This window comes from Talpa occidentalis, unplaced genomic scaffold (genome assembly GCF_014898055.3).
Source record: "Talpa occidentalis isolate TD23 unplaced genomic scaffold, MPIMG_talOcc4v2.1 talOcc4.6, whole genome shotgun sequence".
In the NCBI taxonomy this organism is placed as follows: domain Eukaryota; kingdom Metazoa; phylum Chordata; class Mammalia; order Eulipotyphla; family Talpidae; genus Talpa; species Talpa occidentalis.
The window spans coordinates 28,052,507-28,077,654 of NW_023604972.1; the positions used below are offsets into that span (position 1 = coordinate 28,052,507).

The 25,148-nt window shown below is 37.5% G+C and overlaps 1 protein-coding gene across 12 annotated transcripts in view; it reads right to left on the reverse strand.

Annotated features, from left to right (window-relative positions):
• FRYL (FRY like transcription coactivator) overlaps positions 1-25,148 on the reverse strand; it is a 222,153-nt gene that overhangs the window by 171,384 nt on the left and 25,621 nt on the right. For all 12 annotated transcript variants that reach the window (XM_054688115.1, XM_054688121.1, XM_037529430.1 and 9 more), the window contains exon 2: positions 15,497-15,672. The gene's annotated coding sequence lies outside the window, so the exon portion shown is untranslated. The remainder of the gene's footprint in view (positions 1-15,496; positions 15,673-25,148) is intronic.

Below are 25,148 nucleotides of genomic sequence, written 5' to 3' on the forward strand. Positions count from 1 at the left end.
CCTCATATTAATCCCCCACTACCCAAATCATCAGTTAAATTCTTCATAGACGTGCCTAGAGAGTCTCTAGAAGTAGTTATTATGCTCAAGAGAAACCAGTATTACATCTTCATATCATTTAGCAGAAACTATCAATTAATCATCCCCCAACTTGTCTGTTCTTGTTACAAAAGAGTAACCCCTTAGGAAAAAAAAAATTCTTTTTTTAAATGCAACATCTAAAAAATACTTTCTAGGATCATCACGATCTCCTAATCAATGTGCAGTACTTGTTATAGCTATATGATTTTTAAAATTATACACTGGAAATTCTTCTAATTATCATCTTTGGGTCCTATAAGATCTAGCATTGGGCGTCCCTGGTGGCGCAGGGGGTTAAGCACTGCACTATGAAGCAATACACAGCCTCTGCAGCAAGAGTTCGATCCCTGGCTGGCCAGGGAGCAACCCAGATGGCGCAGCAGGCCTCTCCTGTCTTGCCTGCTGCTCCCTTCAACAGAGTATTTCAGTCAGTCTGCCTGTTCTGTTCCCCGCTCTGTCTCTGGTGAGTCCTCTCACGCCCCACATCACTGGCCTGAATATCAGCTCTTGTATGCATACATAAATAAATCTTTAAAAAAAAAAAAAAGATCTAGCATCAAAAAAAGTCATGCAAATTTGATATGTATATTTCATATGTTTTTATAAAACAATCTGCAATAAAAGGTTTCTGGCTAATGTAACTTTAAAGTTAATCAGAAAATGAAGTAGTAGCTGCTCAAGATCATAAAGCAAATAAATAGGCACAATTTAATTGCCAAAATTTTTCTTTCCTCTTTTCCTCTGTTTAGGGTCACCAACAAGTTTGGAGAAACAAGGCTTTTTATAGGTGCAACTATGAAAACCTACATTCCCACTGGTGTTTTGATGACCTACTTCTCCAAAATGTATAACCACCCCACCCCTAAACAATTTTTTTAATGTGAGGAGGAACGATTACCATCTGCAATCTCACAACTTCTAGCAAAAGCCTCTAAAATGCTTATGGTCTCTGACCCAATAATTTTCACTTCTAAGGGCTTAGTCTAGGAGACTATCAAAAATGCACATACAGATTTATTTACAAAGATGTTCTTTGTATCACCATGCTTATGAGTAGAGTACTGCAGGGAAGCACAGAACAAAAAGCCCAGCTGAAAAAAATCCTATATGAAATTGAAATGTTATTAACTAAAAATTTTATTTTCACCATTAATATTCATCAGATATTTTAAAATAAGTAGAAAAACAAAACCAGTATTTCTGGTATCTTCCCAATTAGAAATAAATCTACAGGGCCTCCCCTGGTGGCGTAGCAGTTGAGCGCTGGGCTGCGAAGCTGCCCGCAGCCTCTGCAGCACAGGTTCGATCCCGGGCCAGCGATGAGGGTCCCACATGGCGCGACAGACCTCTTCTGCCGTGCCCGCTGCTCCCCTCAGCTGTGTATTTCATCAGTCTGCCTGTTCTGTTCCCCACTCTGGTGAATTCTCTCACCCTCCCGCGCTTCTGACTGTACCTAGTGCTTGTATAAATAAATAAATCTAAAAAAAAAACAAGAAATAAAACTACATTTAGAAACAAAGAATAACTTAGGATAGATTCAAATTGTCAAGGTACTCAATCTCTCAATACCTCCATCGCCCCTTCTATAAAACAAGCAACTAAAACTCTTAGAACTGTTGTGAGAATTAAGTGGAAAAGATGAAAAGTGCTTACACAGTGCTTGACACATAGTAAGTGCTCATAAGTGTTTATTAATTTATATCATTCCACTAATAGATCTAATTTTCAACACTTCTCCAAAAAAAAAAATCACCCATAATTTTAACACTAACTAATATATGGGTTAATTTTGTTTAAGCCTTTTAATATGCATTAAACATTTTATACACCTGATACACTGCACCATTTCGGTGGTTACAAAATATTAGAATAGTTCAAATATATTATGTGCACTTAATCACCAAAGTATTACTGAGCATTAGGTACCATTTTTCACTGCTATAAATAATATCACCATAAATATCTTGATTGGCCTTCTTTGTATACACTTTGATTTTGGCCCCAAGAAAGAGTCTAGAAAGAGAGTCGCTATTTCAAATGGCATGAAATATACTTCCCTTTCCTCCCCTACTGCCCGACATAGAACAGGACACAAAAATGGTCTTCAAGAAGGCCAATTTCTTCAAAGGACTTTGTCACAGTAATTTTTGTTGGTTTTTTTTTTTTTGATACAACAGTTTATCATGTATTTCTTTTCTCATTTAACAAACTCACTTTTCCCTTATATAACCTTAACACTTCAAACACAATTTGAGTGTTCATAACTGCAGTTTATTCTTCGAAAATGTTCTTAGGATTCTGCTTTATATGTCTAGAAATAGAAGTTGTTGCTTTGCTGAAATATACCCTGAAATATTTATAGATGATGTGATATGGTGGAGGATTTGCATCAAAATAAGTAGGAATTGGGGAGAGGGAATGAGTGGGGACGAGAGCTGATAAATGCTGAAGTTGGGCCACCCTGGTGGTGCAGCAGTCCTCTCCTGTGCAGTGTATTTTGGTAGATCCGCCTGTTCTGCTCCCCACTCTGTCTCTGGTGAAACTTCTCACCCCCCCCCACACTTCTGGCCTACACCCCAGTTCTTGGATGCATAAATAAAAATAAAATCATTTTTGGGCCTCCTCTGGTAGCGCAGCGGTTGAGCGCTGGGTTGCAAGGCTGCCCGAAGCCTCTGCAGTGCCAGTTCGATCCCCAGCGACCAGTGAGGGTCCCACAAAAATAAATAAATAAAATAAATAAAAATTAAAAAAATAAATAAAATAATTTTTTAAAAATGCTGAAGCTGTGGAATGGGCACATGAATATTCATTTCACTATTCTCTGCTTAAATATTTTAAAACCTGTCTTTAGTGGGAGGAAACTACTTTGAAAACAAATCATTAAAAGATAATGATATCTATAAAGCAGTTATGGTTTCACTTCTACCACAAGTCTTCCAGAACAATAATTTAATCATTATCAAAAAAAATACCAAAATATTTAAGCCAAATTCAAAAGTGAAGTAAACAACTACTGTATTTACAATCTCTCAATTATACTTGCCAGTAATTCCCACAGATGAAAATACACTACAATGCCTTTTTCTAAGCCATGGCTTCAGCATACCATGCTGATTCTCCAAAACAATATTAGTATTTATATTGTGCACTACAAGAACACAATTATGCCTCTGTATGTGCCCACATGAATATTTGATAAGTAGTTTTATTATGTACTAGTATTAAATAATCCAAATTCTCTTGGTGCTTACATTACATCTTGGTATCAAATCAGGCACATCATAAACAATACTTACAGATTAACAGTTAGAGCCACCAAAGTATTCATTTGTACCAAGAAGCAGGCAAGTAAGACTAGCATAATGAAACAACTACTTCACTGCCTATCTTTTATTAAGGTGTATTGTTGGGAAATAACACCTGTGTTGATTTCTACCTATAGCGAGAACACTTAGTGTTGGGGTCCAGTCACGGTAACAAGAGACTACAGCAAAAAGGAGCAAGTAACGTATCTAGTGATGAGAGAGCAGTGGTTGCTCTCCAGGCTTAAAGGGTGAAATGGAAGGATTAGAGACATGTTTTCTAAACTCTTCACCACAGTTAAAAAATACATTTAATATAAATGTACTTATAATATAGTACATATACCCAATGATACATTTTTAAAATTACAACTCTTTGAGAGTCTTCAAACCATTTTTTTAGGTGTTGTAGTGTTATACTGTACAAATGACTTCCTTTCCTCATTGTTTCAAATCCTTGGTCTGAAAAAATCATCCTGGGAGTGTGTGGGGATGGCGGGCAACACAGGGGTAGGGAGAGGCCTGCATCTCTTCTTACTTATCAAACAAAAAGGACATCTAATAAGCTACATACTTCAGACCACCAAATCATTTACCTGCTTCAATTCCCTTCTACCTTGCATGGAAAGTGGTATTATTACATGCCTAGGAGGATGGGGAGCAGGGGACAAAAGACACTGCAATGGGTAGGAATCATAGAACTGCTGCTTAAATACACACACACACACACACACACACACACACACACACACACACAGAGAGAGAGAGAGAGAGAGAGAGAGAGAGAGAGAGAGAGAGAGAGAGAGAAGATAACCCTTTAAATTTCTTCCTATTCTAAAACCTTGAGGTTTAAGAGATGATGACTCTCTGTAAGGTCAGAGGCTTCATAAAAATGATAAAGCACTAAATAAAGATTAAATTGAATTAATACTATCCAAACCAAGTATAAATGTAAAGGTTTCTGTTACTTAAATGTTTTCCACACACTATTAAATGTAAAATCAATGCTACTGTATATACTTTGAAAATCACAAGCATTAAAATGTTAAAATACATAGGTATTGTGTATATATGTATGCATATGTATTGGGTATGTCATAATATACTATTCTTGTTTCTAAGTATAAAAACAATTTTCACTATAAATTTATTTTAAAACTCAATAATACCTGTCTGCTTAATGATATTATCATTTTTCTTTTATTTATGTTGATCAGTTTATCATATAAGAGAGGATGGTGAGGGACAACCGTTGAATAGATACACAGATAAGACGTGAGAGAGTCCTGAGCCCTCTGGAGTAGGGTACATCACCCTGTGATATGTGGTGTGTTCATGATGCTAATAAATCAGTAAGGAAATACACAGAGCACAGGCCCAGGGCAAAAGGAAAAATAACAGTAAAAGGACTGGACAATATAAAACATAACACAACCATAAATCAGAATGTCCTAAAGCGGACCAGTTCTTGATTCAAATGTTCTCTCCTTTTGTCTTAGTTTTCTCCCCTAAAAGTCAATGACATGAAAGTTTTTTCCTATATACATTAACATTCAATAAATTATTATGGTTTAATTGGATGGGGATGGAAAGCAAGCTATGTAAAAAAAACTTCCAAATTAAATCAAAAAAGCTTTTTATAAATAAGGACAATAAACATTAATACCTATGCCTTTTACAGTACATGTTAGAAAGTCGTAACATTTTGATATGATAAGACACATTTCTCCTGACAATCTAAAAATTCTAACAAATTTCACCTTTCAACAAGCTTTTCCTAAAATTTCCATTCTTAGAGGCTTTGAATGAAATTTGAAAAAAAAATAGAATTTTGCCAAAATTAATATAATTTCTGATTTTAAGTGAAGGAAATGCTTACAAATATATTTTGTTAGTTTAGAGAAATAATATGATTTCCTGGACTCATTCTATATTTCCAGTTCTGGTTAGCATTTCTCACCTTTTCTTGGATTTCCAAATTTCAATTACAACTTAAATTAAGCCTACTTTTAAAACACTTCAAGGAGTAATTGAATTGTTCCTTGAAAATAATAAAGGAAATAAAGAATTTGCATTGGCAGAGGGTAAAGAAATAAGAATGAGAATGACTGGGGTGGAACAGGATACAGGATGGGTTGCTCATTAAAGAAATGCGAAGAGATAAAACTGAACAATGTACTTGGCCCAGTTAGTAGTGAGGAGTCCCCAGGCCACAGGGAGACGTGCACATAACACTGACTGCCACCCAATCCTGGGATCCCAGAACCCGTGCTCTGAGGCACAGAGGACACAACCACCACCATCCAGGTCTTACAGACCATCAGGAAGGCGGACACGTGCAACACATTTCAGATGCTTTCAAGAGAAATTTCCTAAATATATGCTCAAGCTCCAACCAGGACACACCTTCAACTGAAAGAGACGGGGAGAAAGGAAGGACCTCCCAGAGGTAAGGGGTGCTCACAGCCTCTGCTGCCAGAAGACGAAACCGATCAACAATCTGCAACTACACAAATGGCTCCTGGCCTCTACTCTGAGGAACTGGCTAACTCCCAAGAGCTTAGGCGTGTAACACATTAAGGCTTAATCAACATCACTCTTTTTTGTGGGCCTCCAAGCCCTAACTTCCCAAGGGGACATGCTCCAAAGCTGGATGCCATCCCATACGCTCTTAGCTACACAACAGCCCCAGGACGTAGCCAAAGAAATGGTTATCTTGGTATTGCCTCCTCCCAGTGGTTATGAAGAAAGAATTGTGTTGGGTAAGGTTTACACTGATTGACAGTTCCTCTCATTCTAGAAATTTATAAAGGTCAATAAGCAATTTATTCAGATCTGTATGGAAAATAGCATATTACAAAGTTAGTAACAAAACATTCCAAATCAATTTGGTCACTATGGATGACCATATAGAACATACCAGAAAGTTTAATCCTTCACATTCTAGTATGTCCAGTAACTTTTTAAAGGACTTGCACAAAAATTCAAGAGCTCCACCCTGGACCACCAATAGGCTTTATTGTTCAGAGTAGCTAAATCAGTCTAAATAAATTACAAATTAAGGAGAAAATTCTGAAATGGCTCACTGCACCCTAAGAAATGGTGCCTTGCAAATCCAAGTAAATTAAGTATAATAGCAACAACCCTTAATTACTGAGAGCCCACTATATGTGTAAAGTAAGTTAGGAACTTCAGCTACCAAAACAATCCCACAATCTATAGATGTCCAATTTTGCCGCTACAGAAAGTGAAAAGGCTAGTAAATGAACTAATACTGCACATCTGGATTCCTTTATATTTTAAAATGAGCTGTTATATGAGATACAGTTCTTATATTAAAATGCAATTTGGGGCCTCCCCAGTGGCGCAGCAGGTTGAGCACAGCGCTGTGAAGCTGTCCACAGCCTCTGCAGTGCAGGTTCAAAACCTGGCCAGCCAGGAAGAAACCCACATGGTGAGGCAGACCTCTCCTGACTCGCCCGCTGCTCCCCTCAGCAGTGTATTTCAGTCAGTCTGCCTGTTCTGTTCCCCACTCTCGGGTGAATCCCCTCAACCCCTGCACCTCTGGCCTGTACCACAGTTCTTGTATGCATAAATAAATTTAAAAATAAAAAAAAAAATTTAATCGTCTGTTAATGCTTATTATTAACAATTCAAGAACAAAATAATTTTACATAGGAAAGTGACAGCCCCGTTGCAGCCACAATTCTTAAAAAATCTTTAAGCAAAGTTATCTAAAGATGGAGGTTCAGTTTAAACATGGTGATAATTCAATCAGCTACAAAATTCTGTCAGCAGTTTTTAGATTATGAGAAGACCCTGACAGAGTATGTAAGCATCAACTGCCACACCTGTGCTTTAAAATCGAACTTCTATATGGTACATATATACCATGGAATATTACTCAGCATTCAAAAAAGATAAACACATGCAATTTGCAGCAACATGGATGGCGCTGGAAGGGATCATGCTCAGCGAAATAAGCCAGAAAGAAAAAGAAAAATACCGGATGGTCTCACTCATAGCAGGAATCTAGAAAACTTAAATAAGGGACCAGGAAAATGAATAACTATAAGAAAGTGAAAATCAAAATCAACAAAAAACTATGAACCAGAGACACTCTATGGGGGGTGGGGGGCGGGAGGAGAGGGATTGGGGTCAAAATAAGGGGGTTGCAATTGTATGAGGAATATAAAAATAAAATTTATTATTAAAAGAAAAATCCATGAACTTGAAAATAGAACACTTATAATTACTCAATCAGGAGCTTATCATGACATCTTTTAACTAAGTAGAACTTCTAGGAGTTGTGTCTCAAATGGGATTTGCCACAGGTGATAGGATGGAGTAGTATACTGTCATGAAGTCTACCTGACTTCTCATGGGATGATGGAGGGAAAAATGGATACTGAGTATGTGATCAAATGTTTTTGGTCATGGATCCACTAAGCTGAATAATAAAGGTCTGACCCATGACCTCAAAAAAAATAAATAAATAAATAAAATAAAATCGAACTTCTCCCCACATCACTTCAGTCATTCTTTTCCTCCTGGATCCTTGCATGTCTTTCTTTCTGCCTTTCTTCCTGCTTCAGGTTGAGAGAATTTTTGGTTCCTGGTTTACTTTAGTGACATACAGCATCATTCTCAGTGTTGTCTCTGGATCAATGTCCCGATTTATGTCCTGCTCCTCTTCTTAAGAGTTCTAATAAATTTTTAAAGCCTATCAAGGCTAGATATGTAATTACTAAATAGAAGAGTTATCTGAGGAAAGCAAAAAGGGCTAAAGAATGTTTAAGCTTTGGGCCTCCCCGGTGGTGCAGTGGTTGAGCGCTGGGTTGCAAAGCTGCCGGCGGCCTCTGCGGCGCCAGTTCGATCCCTGGCTGCTCCCCGGCCACCGGAGGAGGGTCCCACATGGCGCGCAGACCTCTCCTGCTGCCCACTGCTCCCCTCAGCAGTGTACTTCGGTCCTTCTGCCTGCTCTGCTCCCCCCTCTGGCTCTGGTGAATTCTCTCACCCTCCCGAGCTTCTGACTGTACCCAGTGCATGTATAAACAAAACAAACAAACAAACAAATAAAATAAAAACATGCCTCTATTAAAAAAAAAAAAAGAATGTTTAAGCTTTCCAGAAATCTACCATCAGACAGCATATCACAAAGAGATGTAATTTTATTACTTTCACTGAGCCTAACTGTGTTTTTTTTTTTCCTCACATTCATTTCTCAGGACTGTATTTTTGTTTTTAAAATTACATTTTATTAAAGATTGTACTTTTCATGAAAGATTGTACTTCTTTACAAGTTTAGGTTGAATGTTTTGCATACTTAGTGTCAAGATGCCTTTTTCATTAAATCTTTAATTTTGCAATAGATTATATCTGGAGATAAAAAACTTTTTGACTAATTTTTAATTATACTCTTAATCATAACATTTAACTTTTTCAAACCAAGTAATGAAGGACACGAACAATGAGCGAGACACGGTCTACAATCTCAAGGCATCTGTAGTGTGGGGTCCCTCCCAAACTGTCCCAGAAGGAGAGTGCTGTCCAGTGTGGTACAAATGAGATTAGTGCAGAACTACAGTATTTATGTTTTTACATAAAGGGTTTCTGGATTAATGCAGTCATATAATTGAAGCTGCAATTCTTAAGTAGGATTTGAAAGGAGAGTGGAAATAAGGTGTGGAGAGTGCGTAGTGAAGAATTGAGTCATTTCTCCCACCTGCTGAGGCAGTTTCACCTCACTCCAGGTTATATAAATCCTGTGTGGAATGATGAATTTTACTTATGACAATTTCATCTTTTAAGCTTTTCATAAACCTGTCAAACCTAAGCTATATGAAACTTCGTTTTATAGATTCACAGTTTTAAAAATAAAAATGCTCATCACTCCATACTAAATGCATGGTGACTGAAAATCACAGCGCCAAGTAGTTTCTTACCTATAAGTACCTGTCTGACTTAATGTTTCTAAGTATTAAAAAAAACAAAACACAAAATCAGAAACCTATAACTAAGACCTAATGTCCTAAATTTAATCTTAAGCAAGATCACTTAAATTCTCCATTAAGATATTTTTACCTTAAAACAATACAACCAGAATACTTATTAGGTAATATTTTTGAAACACCAAAAAGTTGAAGTGTGACTTTAAGGAGATTTACAGTTTAAAAGATTTATAAAGTTTAATCCCTATTGCATTTCCAATGACAAAAATAAATCCCATTCAAGTGCTGGAACCATTTATTACATCAATATGTATTAAAAGACAAAAACAGTCATTTAACTCAAAAGGTGATCTAAAGAAACTAGAAGTTAGAATAATAGCTAAAAGTCACATGTAAAACAAATCTGTATAAACCCTCCTTCCATTAAAATTTCAAAGAAATTTCCTTAGTGAGAAGGCAACACAATGTAATAGTTACACAATACTAAGCCTTATTAACTTAGACAAAGTGACTTGACCTCATTTAAAGAAAGGGAAGGTGGGAGGGAGTAAGAAGGAACAAAGAAAAGCCTTAAGAATAAAAATAGATGGTATACATAGAATTATTTTGCAAGTGCGTAGGCTGTAAACTATAGTACCCTTTTCTTTATTACAGATAAATCTCCATAAAAAAGCATACTACGTTCCCTGCTCCACATAATGAGGGGCAGAACTGAGTAGTGAGGTGAACTTATATAGATGGAAGGGCTCAAAGGGAGACACATGGAAAAGTAGGGTGTACTTGCTTCTCAGTTTTGGACTTTAACCAGGGACTTCGGGGATTCAGTGCAGACACATGGGAAGAGCCAATGCAGAGACACGTGGACACAAAGGTGAGAGACATGGGGAGGTTGACCAGGACAGCTTTTATCTTGATTTATACTTTGATTTTGCTCCTTTTGTCCCAGACTTCCTCTAAATAGCCGTTCCCCCTGCAAATCATAATAACTTTTTGATGTTACCAAATAAACATTTTATCAACTGGTGTAGAAAGTATAAATGTTATTTGATGCTCACTGAACTGATGGGTAGCTTTATGAAACCCTGAGCTAGAGACACCCAGTTAAGCCACATCCTTTAGAAACTAACCCACAGTAAGTGTGAGATAATGATGTTTGCTATGTTAAGCCACAAGCTTTGGGGTCATGTGTTAAAGAGCAATAGACAACTACTACACACAGTATAACTATATATTCTTAAGGCAATGTGCTTTAAGTCCGTTGCAAATTCTATTGCTGCTTAATATCCAAGAGAAAAAAATACATTTGCCCACTAGAAGAATACTCAAGAGTGTTAACAGCAGCTTATTCATAACAGCCCCAAACTAGAAACAACTGCTATATCAACTGGAGAATGGATAAATAAATTGAAGTATTTCACATAATGGAATACTACATAGCAATGAAAAACCCTGTTTCTCAACTATACTGTTGTTACAGTTGATACTGTATACAGTTGATACTGTTGATACAGTATAGTGTATCTCACAGATGGTATTGAACAAAAGTAGGCAGAGACAAAACGTGGACATTGATATTGCTGTTCTGGAACTGTTGTGTGTAAAATGGGGGTGCCACATATGAGTAACCATATAATATTCTAGTTGTATTACCCCTAATATCAGGAGAACCAGGATTCTTGTTTAAGAGAAAGACACAGACACAAAATAAAAAAAGATTAAGTAAAAATCTCCTAGTGCTCCAACAGAATTGAAGTATCAGTATGAACTCATGAGGAATTCACTCTTAAAAGTGTTTTTCCTTGTTCTGACTATAGTGAAAAGGCCCAGACACAGTGATCAATTCATTAGCAATGAGAACCCCTCAAGTCCAGGTTTTAGTCTGGAAATTCTATTCCAGCTCCTTGGAGAAACTGCTGATGTTAGGTATGGAAGGGAAATGCACAGGATGCACCTGGAACTCCTCGTCATATCAGAAAATGAAGAAGCTATCAAAATTTACTAGACTCACATTGAAATATAAGCAAATTAAAAGGGCTCCCACTGACCAAAGATTAATTTAAGCATCCCTACGGATAATGACACCAATTTTTTTAAAAAAAATATATCCAGTATGTTTAAATCTAAGAATCCATGAAGAATCTGGAAGAGAAGGGCAGACGCTAATTGATCCCTGCTAGAGAAGGCTGATATAACCAACTTATTATTTTAAAATTGGTAAGCTAAGGTGAACTATCACGCCTTTTTCGAACCTTTCCTATACAAACTGTACTACTGGGTAACAAAGAGTACAGGAACAATTGTACTTAATAAATAAATGTACAATGACGTTATAAAATTAAAATACAAGTCTTTTGCAAGACCACATGGTTTAACAGACCTAAAGTAGAGAATTTATCACCTGTTTCTGTAAATAAAATTTTATTGGAACACAGCCACTCCCATTCATGTAAATTTTGTTTATGGTTGCTTTCTCATTACAACACAAGAGATTAGTATTGGCAGCAGAGAAGACCAGATGGCCTAGAGTCAAAAATATATACTATCTGTGTCCTTATAGTTCGCCAAACCCTTATCTAAAGCCCTGAGCACAAATGGTAACTAGTAAGGAAAAAGATGACTAGACATTTTGTGAATCAGACACTTGACAAAAAACACTTGTCAAAAGAAACAGAACCTAAATCTGAGCAAGTCTCTAAATTCAACTACAGCTAACAGGAAATACTAAAGACCGGAATATTACCAGGAACATCCACATCTATAGGACAAAGACTCAATCTGTTCAACAAATAAATTTTAAGGTCAAAAACAGGGGGTAGAGGAGAAATCTTAAAAAATGTCACCAAATGCAATGGAAGCAGCTCTTTGTTATATCCTGATGTAATAAAGCTCAACTGCTTTTAAAATGCAGTTTTAATGTTTAAATCTAAGTTTAAAATGTTTAAATCTAAACATTTAAGCATCCCTAAGGATAATGACACCAATTTTTTAAAAAATATCCAGTATGTACATCCAGTATCTCTGGTGGGGCAGGGGTTAAAGACAGCACTATCAAGCTACTGCCAGCCACTACAACACAAGTTCAATCCCCAGCCAGGGAGCTACCCACATGGTGCAGCAGACCTCTCCTGTCTTGCCTGCTGCTCCCCTCAGCAGTGTATTTCAGTATATCTGTCTGTTCTGCTTCCCACTGTGTCTCTGGTGAATCCTCTCACCTCCCACACCTCTGGCTTACACCCCAGTTCTTGTATGCATAAATAAATAAATAAATCTTTTAAAAATGCATGGAGTAATTAGAATTAACACTCCCTGGAGTTTTTATTCTATCAGAATTACTACTGTTTTTTTAAGGGTGATAATGATGTTGTGGTTGTGGTTTTCAAATAGGTCTTATACTTTGAGAATATATACCAAGATACAAATAAATTATATGATGTCTAGAATTTGCTTTAAAATAATAGAGGCGTGAGTGGGAGAGAAGTCAGCGACAGGAGACAGACAATTTGGCCATGACTTGGTAATTACTGAATCTGAGTGATAAATACCAGGGGACTCATTTAGCCAGTCTACTTCTGTACATTTAAATTGTCCATATTAAAAACTAAAAATAAGGCAAAGCATTTCTTCTTCAGATACAAGGGGAAAAAAGCTGAAGAAGAAAGAAGAAAAGGTCAGGGAGTATGCTAGCTAGCCTCCAAAGACCATCTGACAGTGCCAAGGTGTGGGGTCTTCCAAAGGAAGGGGGAAAAGCCAACTTTGGAAGAAACCAGTTTGGAGATCAAGCAAATGATTGCTGAATGGATCTAAACTTAGTTATGTGACCTTTTCTAACTGCACTGAACAGCTCTAAGGAGGAAAAAAGAAAATGTACGGCAAATTAACTTCGATTTCAGATTTGATAAGGCAGTTTTCCTCCAAATGTTGAGAAGGCAAGAGATTGTGATGTGTTGCGGCAAGGAGAATTGTGGGGTGCGAGTGAGCAAAAGGCTAATGAGGCTGGGAAGCAGCTGATTACAAAAACAAGAAAATGCCAAGCCAACCAGGGCAGAGAAGAGGAAGGACAAAAATAAAGACAGGGAGGCACAAGGGTCTCTGGTGATAACTACAGGTTCTTTGGTGGTGGGCGCAAGGTGGCAATACTACCTGAAAGGGGGTCGTATACTTCCATTATGGAAACCACAATGCAAACTATTAACTCAATAAAAAATATTAAAAGAAAGAAAAAGCCAAAGAAACAACCAGTCATAATAAAGACAAAGAAGAGATGTAAAGAGTGTGACATGATTGAGAGTTATCCCAAGAGGAAACTTCCCAAGACTCAGAAATGGAAGTCTTCCAGGTGATGAGTAGGTCTAGACAGGAAGTGATGGTAGGTGAGTAAAGCAGTACACATTATCAATCCTGGTGAACTAATACTGTTTACCAGCAAGTTTTAGCTACATGACAAAGAATTACACATTCCTCTCAAGCTTATTTCTGAATGTATCTGTTTTGTCTTTTAAATGTTCCCAGGATTGGAGCCACTGGTCTCAGAAGCAGTGACCCTGAAAAGTTTCTAAAATAAAATGGTGGACACTAGATCGGTCAAGGAGACATGAGAGCCACTAATGTGATAGGAGAGACAGACAGGGAACCTCTGAGTCAAATGAAGGCACATTCTGGAATCAATGTAAGTGATGGAGAAGAATCTGGAGTGAAAGGAGTAAGAGACAGCAACCTTCAGAAGAAAATGATCACCAGGAAAAGTGTTCTGACAGTAAGGACCTTATGCTAACCTCATCATTCAAAGAAAATAGTTTGAAATACAGCTATAAGATAGATAAGGTAAGAAAATCTATCCTCAAAACCACAGAAATGTATCTATTTGTTCATTAGTCATAAAGTGTTGGTGTTTGAAAGTACCCAACCAATGACCTGAATTAGTTTAATTCACTCATTTCACAGATGAGAAAACTGAGTCAAAGGAGGCTATTTAACTCACAGTCTAGAACAATATGCAATTAATAGCTAGAACTAGAGATAAAACATACCCCATTCTTAACTTCGCTGTCATGCATCCTATCTAATGCCATGGTCTCCACTTGGTAACTCACTGCGGTCCAATGCCAAATGTGACATGTTTTTACTCATCAACAGCATGCATTTACTATTTCTTGACTGATGCTCAAAAAAAAAAAAAGGCCTGTTTCAATCATTTTTATTTTAAATTCTCTCGTAAGGTCTCCTCTGTCCCTTTACAAAAATGTGTTCTGAGTAAATATCAAGAGGTTCAAAATACATGTTGGCTAACTAGCATTTATGCTTTCAAAAAATACAAACCAGAGGGCCTCCCTGGTGGCGCAGCGGTTGAGCGCTGGGTTGCAAAGCTGCCCACAGCCTCTGCAGCGCTGGTTCGATCCCCGGCCACCAGGCGAGGGTCCCACATGGCACGCAGACCTCTCCTGCTGCCCGCTGCTCCCCTCAGCAGTGTACTTTGTCAAGTCTGCCTGTTCTGCTCCCCGCTCTGGCTCTGGTGAATTCTCTTACCCTCCCACGCTTCTGACTGTACCCAGTGCTTGTATAAATAAATAAATAAATCTTAAAAAAAAAAAAAGGCTATCATACTCTTTGAAACAACACTAGTATAAACATGACTACATTTTCTTTAAAAAAAAAAATACAAACCGGAGTAGGAAAAGATAATCATTGTGCCATGTTCTGAAAAGAAGAGTTGGCACCACACACCTCTCACCTCCATAAGGTATACATGATTTGTAATTGCTAGGAAGTATGAAGAAGTTCTTGACCCAAGGGATTCAAACAACCTAAATAGACAGGCAAAGGCAGTAATGGGATAAACTATCTCAGCCTTACAACAACAGGCTGTAGAGCACATATATACACATATTAAGCTGTTTACATATTTTTATATTTATTCTTTATAAATATTACATAATCTACTGTGCCCAGAATATTGGAAGAATATGTTGAAGCTTCCCAAAACCTAAAGTCATGGCTACTTTTAGATTTTTTTTTTTGGTTGACTTTTTAAAAAAAAAAAATCATAAATGCAGGAATTACTCATATCTAGGAAGAGAAGACACAGAAAAAGGGAAGGCAATCCAAATATACTTGTTTTACAAGTCTCTGTTCTTTTTAAAAAGAAAAAAAGATGCATATCCTTACCACTTAGAAAGAGTTGTCGAGGCACAGAGTTTGTAGAAAAGACACCAAATTTGGAAGGGATCCATCTAGAAGCTTTTTCAATCTGAAACTTGTACGTTATAGGCACACAAGTGACAACACCAATGCAAAACAGCAATGATTCTCCATGTACACAGCAGAATATGGAATGTTGAAGGCTAGAAAACAAAAAGGGGGGAGGGCAGAAAAAAGAAATGTAGTTGATTATCAGACAGCCATGTTTAAAACAAAAGGAATATCTCAACAGTTTTCATATAACATAAATCTTTATTGCAATTATTAAAATTGAGAGCTCAGTCAAGAACTACTTGTTTTAACTTAAATAAGGGACCAGGAAAATGAATAACTATAAGAAAGTGAAAATCAAAATCAACAAAAACTATGAACCAGAGACACTTTTTGGGGGGTGGGGGGCGGGAGGGGAGGGATTGGGGTCAGAATGGGGGGATTGTAATTGTATGGGGAATATAAAAATAAAATTTATTAATTAAAAAAAAAATAAAAATAAATCCAAGCACTAAACGACAAAAAAAAAAAAAAAAAAATCTAAACTTCACATGGAAAGTCTATCTAGAGGGCCTCTCTGGTGGTGCAAGGGGTTAAGACGTAACCTATGAAGCTATCCGCAGCCACTGCAGCATAAGTTTGATCCCGGGCTAGGGAGCAACCCACATGGCGCAGACCTCTCCTGACTCGCCCACTGCTCCCCTCAGCAGTGTATTTCAGTCAATCTGCCTGTTCTGTTCCCCACTCTGTCTCTGGTGAATACTCTTACCCCCCAAACCTCTGGCCTGTACCCTAGTTCTTGTATGCATAAATAAATCTTTAAAAAAAAAAAAGAAGATAGAAAGTCTATCTAGAGAGGAAAAAAAAACATGGACATGGGAATTCACCTCTTAAGGTTATAACTTATTTTTTTCACCACCTATAACATCTTTCTCAGGTATATCATACATAAACTTACCATCCAAACATAATTACCTGCTACTTGATAACAGAGGGCCTTCATCATAGGAACACTAACATTGTACTTGAGCATATATTTTATGGAACTTGGGGTAATACCCCATCAACTATCTTTCTTTCCAAAAGTACCCCAGGAAGAGTACTCTCCATTGCAGTGGTAGAATCAGTATCAACAAAATTAGGACTGTCTATTCTTTTATTGAATACTCCTTCTGAAACATTGATCTACAGATATAATTACACACTCACAAAATAAATTATACAGCAAGAATATTGCGGAATTATAAAAGTGAAACACTGAAAATTCAAGTGGACTGGGAAAACCACCTAGGATACATTCAATAGAAGGAATATCATGCAGCTGTAAATAATCTAATTCCATGAAGAGATTACCAGGCTACATTCCATAAGCAAGGTACAGAATTATATGTAAGAATATATATTAAAAATTTACATTCTGTGCTTTTAAAAGGAAAGGAGGAAGAGAGGTAAGAATATTCTTCCTATTAAGACTTTGTAAACAAGCACTAATAAAGGATACATTACAAAAAAAGTTACCTATAACAAAGAACTGTACAGACAGGGAAAGGAGCTAAAACTTCTGTCACTCTGACTTCTGAAACATGCAAATGTTCAAACAAAATTAAACTTAAAACAAGCTCCCCAAATAATCTTGATTTTCAATTGTTCCCTTTTCATTATATGATCACTATAATGTTTCTTTAAAAAAAATAATAAAATGGCAAGTTCTCTTTCCTTCGAAAACACCCCTTCTCTTTCCTACTGCTAGCAATTCATTGTACATTGATACACCAGCACTATATCCAAGAGAGAATAAAATATGAATCATTACACTAGTAAAAGGGTCACATTTGTACAAAAGTTATGTCTATGATATAATACAGCTAAGACACTAAACATCTTGTAATCTCTGGCTTTTCTGAAACATTGTTCCCTATGTCCATATGTACATCCCTTACTCAGAAATTGGGAGATTTTATGACTGTCAAAGATTTTCTTCTTTAGCAGGGCTAGAAGGTGGGGCACTGGAGAATAGAGGTAGAGGATGAAAATCCAACTGAGCAGTCCAAAAGAAGTCAAGAAGGCTGGTCTCCAGTGAGCTCAAATCTGTAACATCCTTATCCATGAATTTTGTTGTTTTAAATCAACTGTCACCTGTGGTCTTCCTATTAAGAATGAATTTATAGTGAGAAAGGAGACACTAAGTTGTCTCTGTAATATTAGCTATATTTACAGTGAATTTTCTTCCACCTCAGAATGAAAGTAAATATTCCCAATGTCCTGTTTTGTTATATTTTCTTTCTTCAAGTTATTTAAAATTCTATTACCTTTCAAGAAATTAAGAACTAAATAGCTAACTTATTATTTGCTTAAACTATATTTGTTCATAACTTAGAGCAAATATCACTATAATTGGAAGAATTTAAAATGCTATGAAGAGAAATCAGATTTTCTAAGGGCTCTCACTAAATAAAATTCCCATTTGTAATAAAAGTCTACATTTCCCATTAACTTACTGTTTTCATAAAATTATTTATTTTGATCACAGTTTGAAAAACTGCAGCATATAACACAAGTACTGTGTCCACAAAATAACTTTATCTTCACAGAGGTAACAAGAAGTCAGTGGTTTCCTTTTTGTGGTAAACAATAGGCCTTAGGAAACACATTCCTTGTTAAATGTCTTTTAAATTTTTTTATACACAATTGGTTCAACTTTGCAAAAATCACCATTTACCAGAAACATGAAAGATAAAAATCTACCATGATACACAATGAAACTAAGCAAGCCAAAAGAAGAAAAATAAAATTACAAAGACTCCCTGAAGAGGGTGGAGTAAACTTTCAATCCAATCATCTACAAGCTACTTTTTAAAACTGAAAATATCAGTTTCAAGATGACAAAAAAAAAATCTCACTTATTTTTCTTCAATTCTAAGGGATCAATGTTAAAACATAGCATAACGATTATCCACCTTAATGAAAAAAGAGAGATCCCACCACCACCACCACCACCACCACCTCAAAACCCCTCTCTGACTGCCACACTTCTCTACCCCCTTTATGATAAAAGTCTCCAAATGGCTGTCTCTATTCAGTATGTCATTAGCTGCCCTTCTGCTCATTCTCTCTTGGACCCACTCCCAGCCTTTCTGCCTCCACCAATCCACATGGTATTGCAGGCCAGTGTCACTATCCCCAGGCCTCATGAAATCCCAAGGTCAATATTCAGTCCTCAACTTACAACAGCAGCAATTCTCTCCCAGTCCTGGTTTTTCATCCCCATCCTCAAGAGCTGCTCTTCCTCCAGGGCATATATTTAAATCTGGCATTTGTCAACAGATATACCTTTCTCTCCTGAAAATTAACCTCACAAATTCAACTGTTTGAATTATCTAAAAGGATCCTCAAACCCTCAGTACATCCCCCCAAATCTTTGCCTGCTCCCCACATTACACCTCAGTAAATAACACCATCATTCTTCTAGTTGCTCAGGCCAAAAGCCTGGCAGTCACTTCTAGTCCTCTTTACCTCACATCCTTACCTTTAATCCACCAGCAAGTTCTGTCAACCCTATTTTCAAGACACTGTCTAGCCTAACTTTGACCAGTTCTCTCTCCATCCATTGCGACAACCCTAATCAGTGTCATCACCATCTCTAGCCCAAACAATCGAAGTAGCCTCCTGTTATCTACTTATTCATTCCCCAATTGAGTGCACAGTAACTAGAATGTTCTTTTTAGAATGAACACACACACACACACACTCCCTGCTCAAAACCCTCCAGCAATTTCCCATTAAATACAGAAAAACATTAACAGCCTCTCTAATATTTCTCTTCCTCTATTGCAGCCACTTAGGCTTTCCTATTGTTCATCAAGTTCAAGAAGCTTCTCGCACTGAGACCTGTGCACTTCTGTGCACTTGCTAATCCCTCTGCCTGAAAGTTTTTCTTGAGCAAGACTTGCCACTTCCCTACCTTTAGACGACTGCTCAGATTATCTACCCCAGAGAGGCCTTCCACAGCACTCTAGAATAACTGACACACTCTCTACCCAAACTTCATTTTTCATCGTTGAGTTTATTATCCAATATTTATTTAATGTTTACTTGCCCAACTAAAGGGCAAGCTTCAGAGGACAGAGACTGTCTTCTTTACATTAAGTACCATGTCCTGGCTCACAGGTATGTACTTGCTGATTAAATAATGCCAGTGATAGCAAGTGACATGCACTTAAAAAAAGATATATATATATATATATATATATATATATATATAGTCAAGTATCTTTCATCATTAACTTCATCAATTTCAATTTTACAGCCTTAGAATACAGAATATCAGATGGAGAGGTGAACTTCGTGTCTTCAACACATTACCCCATATATTTAGCATACCTGACCTTATATTCATTTTAAGATGTAACGTAATGTTACTAGAAAATGACAGGTCTTCAACTGTTTCCTTTCTTCTTGCTAAATACCTGAATCAACCTATATCCAAACAAGCTGAACAGGAGGAACAACACTGAAATGCCAACAAGAATAGAAATTGACTAGCTAGCTTCCTGTTCCATCATCCCTTCAGATGACTTAATCAATATAAAAGGGAAAAGCATGCAACATTTGCAATGAGAAGGGGGTACTAACATGTCTCAAATTTCAAATTTCCACAAAGGTATTTTCAGATAAAAACAACGGGAAAGAAGGACCAGCCACAATGTGCTGTGCTGAGCACAGCCCGCCAGTCGCCCCACTCAGGTCCAGCCCAGAAGAAAACGGCCCATGCTCACCCCTCCCTCTCCAATTCACTGGGCTATACACTGACTACAATCATCAGTAGACTCCTACTATCCTTTGAGGGAAGAGAACGAGAACAAAACCTCATGCCAGGCTATGACAGAGGCTGTGCTATGTATCAACACAGAATAATGTGTATCTGAAAAAAATCTCCCATTTTAAGAAGAGAATTGGCAGATACAGAGAACTAATCAAAATTTTCTAGATTCCAGAATACTGATTCATTTCTAAACAAAGGGATAAAAGGCAAGCCATCTGATTTTCTAAGCTATGCACTTTTTTTTCGGGGGGTGGGGGGAGAGGGGACCAGAGGATGGTTGCTGAGATGGTACTCACACTTACCAAGGAATTAGAGGCTCGTTATCAGTGTTTGAGGCTTTATGACACCTCTCAAAACACCCGCAACAACGACCTAGTCAAAAATAAGTAAATACAGACACAGAGGATATAGGTTTCCTGGTGCTTCTGAGCATAAAGCCTAACTGACAACGGGAAAGGAAAGACCCAACCCAGCCCACTCAAGTCATCCTGTCCGACACAAGGCAGGGACAAGGCGGGGATGAGAAGCACCTGGGAAGTCCACAGGCACTTACTTGCTCATCAGAGACTGAGGCCCAGTCACAGAACTAGAACTACTTAGTGTTTCTTTTACTCAAAATCAGTACATCACATGCAGAAAAATTACAATGCATATGAAAGGCAAATACACACACACATACACATATGTGTGTGTGTGTACATATATTTTCTTTTTTTTAAACAGAGTAAGCATCAGAACAAGACTCAGATATGGCAGGAATGATGGAATTATCCGATGGGACATTCAAAACAAGTGATTAATATGCTAAGTACGCTAATGGATAAAGTAGATAACCATGCAAGAAAAAGGGGCAATGTTAGCAGAAAGATGGAATTCTAAGAAAGAATCAAAAGAAACACTAAAGGGCCTCCCGGTGGCACAGCTGTTGAGGGCTGGGTTGCGAGGCTGCCCGCAGCCTCTGCAGTGCTGGTTGGATCCCCAGATGCCGAGCAAGGGTGCCACATGGCGCGCAGACCTCTCCTGCCGCCCGCTGCTCCCCTCAGCAGTGTGCTTTGGTCCTTCTGCCTGCTCTGCTCCCCGTTCTGGCTCTGGTGAATTCTTGCACCCTCCCGCACTTCTGACTGTACCCAGTGCTTGTATAAATAAATCTTTAAAAAAAAAAAAAACAGTAAAAATAAAAAAACAAATAATGCCTTCATTAGCTTATTAATAGATCGGACTTTAGTAGACTTTCTTACTCAGGAAGCAATCTATATTTAGAGATATTTCAGTACAAACCTGAAAAAGAAATAGAAAAGTGAAAAACAAGGAGAAAAGATTGGCGAAAAGCAAAACAATAGCCAAAAATTGTGGGAAAATAAAGAAAATAGTAACATGAATAACCAGAAGGAAAAAAAAAGAGAAAGGAGAAGAAAAAATTTGAATAACTGAAGATTTTCCCAAATTATCAAATGACATAAACACAGTTGCACAAGTGCAGCACAAACAAAGCAGGAAAAAACTACACCTAGACATACCACACTCAAATAAGAGAAAATCAAAAATGGGGCCTCCCTGGTGGCACAAGGGGTTAAGCACCGCTCTACGAAGCAATCCACAGCCTCTGCAGCACGAGTTCAATCCCCAGCCAGCCAGGGAGCAACCCACATGGCGCAGCAGACCTCTTCTATCTCGCCCACTGCTCCCCTCAGCAGTGTACTTCATCAGTCTGCCTGCTCTGCTCTCCGCTCTGTCTCTGGTGAATCCTCTCACCCCCCACACCTCTGGCCGGTACCCCAGCTCTTGTATGCATAAATAAATAAATAAATCTTTTTAAAAAGAGAGAGAGAAAGAGAAATATCAAAGATAAAGAAAAAATTCTGAACGAAGTTTGAGGGCAAAAAATACCTTATGTATAAAGGAGCATAGACAAGAATTATGTTTGATTTCTCAGAAACCATGCGAGCAAGAAAAGAGTATAATGAAATATTTTAAATTCTGAGAGGAACCAACCCACCTAAAATTCTGTACCCTGAGTAATTACCTTCAAAAATGGAGGAATATTAAACTTTACCAAATGAAATCAAAAGGAACTTATTTAGCCCTGCCTTACAAGAAATGTCAAAAGATATTCTTTAGAGAGAAAGAAAATTATGTAGGTCAGAAACAAATTTTTTAAAAAAATGAAGAATACCAAGGAAGGAATAAGGGAAGGTAAAAAGAAATTTTTTCTTATTTTTAACTGACCTAACAGATAACAGTTTATTCAAAATAATAATAGCAATAATATATTTAATTATGTTACTTATTAATGTGTATATATGTACATTTGTATGCTTTAACACATACATATAACATATGTGCTTATACTTACATAAAATGAAAGACAGCAATGATATATAAGAAGAGGAGAAATCAGGATTACTTTTTATGAAAGAACTCACACTTTTCCATGAAGTACAATAGGATTATACTGTAAAGAATTGTTGAAAGTGGATTAGTTGTAAATGTGCATTACGTACTCTGTGTCAATGATTAAAGACAGTGGGGGGAAAAGTATGATAGCTATGTTAAGAAAGAAGAAAAACAATTATATAAGATGCTCAAATTAAAACCATAAAAGGTATAAAATAATAAGAAAACTAGAGACCAGTAGGCCTGAATTGATAAAAAAAAATCTTCCAACAAAATAGCAAATTGAATTCAACAAGGCGTTATAAGGATTATACATGACTTAGTGGGATTTATCCCAGAGGAAAAAGAATATATAAAAAGCAATGTAATACATAGCAGAAAATGGAAAAAAAATTCATAGTAAGAAAGCATTTGGGGGCCTCCCCTGGTGGCACAGAGGTTGAGCTGCTGGGCTGCAAAGCTGCCAGCAGCCTCTGCTGCACAGGTTCAATCCCCAGCCACCGGTGAGGGTCCCACATGGTGCGCAGACCTCTCCTACCATGCCCGCTGCTCTCCTCAGCAATGTATTTCGTCGGTCTGCCTGTTCTGTTCCCAACTCTGGCTCTGGTGAATTCTCTCACCCGCCCATGCTTCTGACTGTACCCAGTGCTTGAATAAATAATCTTTAAAAAAAAAAAAAAGGAAAGAAAGCTTTTGGTAAGATTCAATATGCATTTGTGATTTTTAAAAAGTCTGAACAAGATGGGACTAGAAAGAACCTACCTCAACATAATAAAGACAATATATTACAAATCCACATTCCAAAGGATGAAAGACTCAGTTTCCCCTTTAAGATCAGGAACAAGGGGCCTCCCTGGTGGCGCAAGGGGTTAAGACAAACCTAGGAAGCTATCAGCAGCCACTGCAGCAAGAGTTCAATCCCCAGCCAGGGAGATACCCACATGATGCATCAGACCTCTCCTGATTTGCCCACCACTTCCCTCAGCAGTGTTTTTCAGTCAATCTGCCTGCTCTGTTCCCCACTCTGTCTTTGGTGAATCCTCTCACTGCCCACACTTCTGGTCTGTACCCCGGTTCTTGTATGCATAAATAAATTAAAAAAAAAAAAAGATCAGGAACAAGACAAGGATGCCTACTGTCTCCACTTCTGCTTAACTTATTATAAGCTTTAGCTAGGGCCATCAGACAAGAAATAAAAGAAATCCAAGTTGGAAAAATGAAACATTACTATTCAGACAATATGATACTATATTACAGAAAACAATAGACTATTAAAAACAGTAAGTGAATATAGCAAAGTAGCAGGTTACAAAACCAGCATACAATAATCTGCTGCAGTTTTATAGACAAGCAACAAATTGGAAGAAAAAGAAATGAGGAAATAATTCTATTCACAATTGCTTCCAAAAGAATCTAGTACCTCTTCATGTTCTGGCCATGTAGCCTCCTGCCTCAGATACCAGGAGAGGTGGCATGAGACTTGCTCAGGGGGGGAGAGTCTGATATCGGGAAGCATGGGGAGTAGAGTAAAACCTGTGTAAAGCTGAGGTTACCATCAAGGAGGGGGTGAACATTGGAGAGGGAACGGAAAAAATAAGAATTAAAACAAGACAATATATTACAAATCCACATTCCAAAGGACATCTAATGCATGATGCATGCAAGGCCTGGGTAGGTGCTTTACAGGCACAGTCTCATTTACTATTACTGGGAATAGCCCGTGAGGTTGACAAGGTGACTGAGTACATGAATCAACACACTGACCCTCAGAGAGGCCACACTGTCAGGAAAGCACAACTTGTGAACATCAGAATCGGAATTTGGAACTTGACTCCAAAGTCAATGTTTTTTCCACTTACCACAGCACCCTGACTTGCTGTTTGATCGTCATTAAACACTAGTTGACGCAAGATACCAAGTATCTACCCAATAAATGTGGGTGAATGGAATCCCAAGGTAAATCTTCTCCTGCGTAGGAGTTTCTCTTTGGAAAAAACTACCCCACCTCATCCTGGAAGTTGAGATGGTTCCTGCAAGGGGCTAAGTTAGCTTTCCCCCATATATCAATATTCACAGCTTTTTGTTCTAGAAATTTGAAACCATGTAAGTAGTTTACTATTATAGACCAATCTGATTATCATTCCAAAAAAGGCTATGTTATATATCCTTTTTGTTACACACACACACACACGGAGAGAAATTCCAAATAAATAATGTCAATCACTAAACTCCATTAAATAAGTATTTCAGAACACCCTCTAAGTTTTCACTAAACTCATTCCTACCCTCTAGGTACAATTTTCTTCAGATACCAACACTCTAGATAAAATTTTAATGTTTTTGTTCAGAAAAATACAATATTTTATTCTCAGAATTGCCTTAAATTTATCAATAGACCTGAGATCTTAGTAA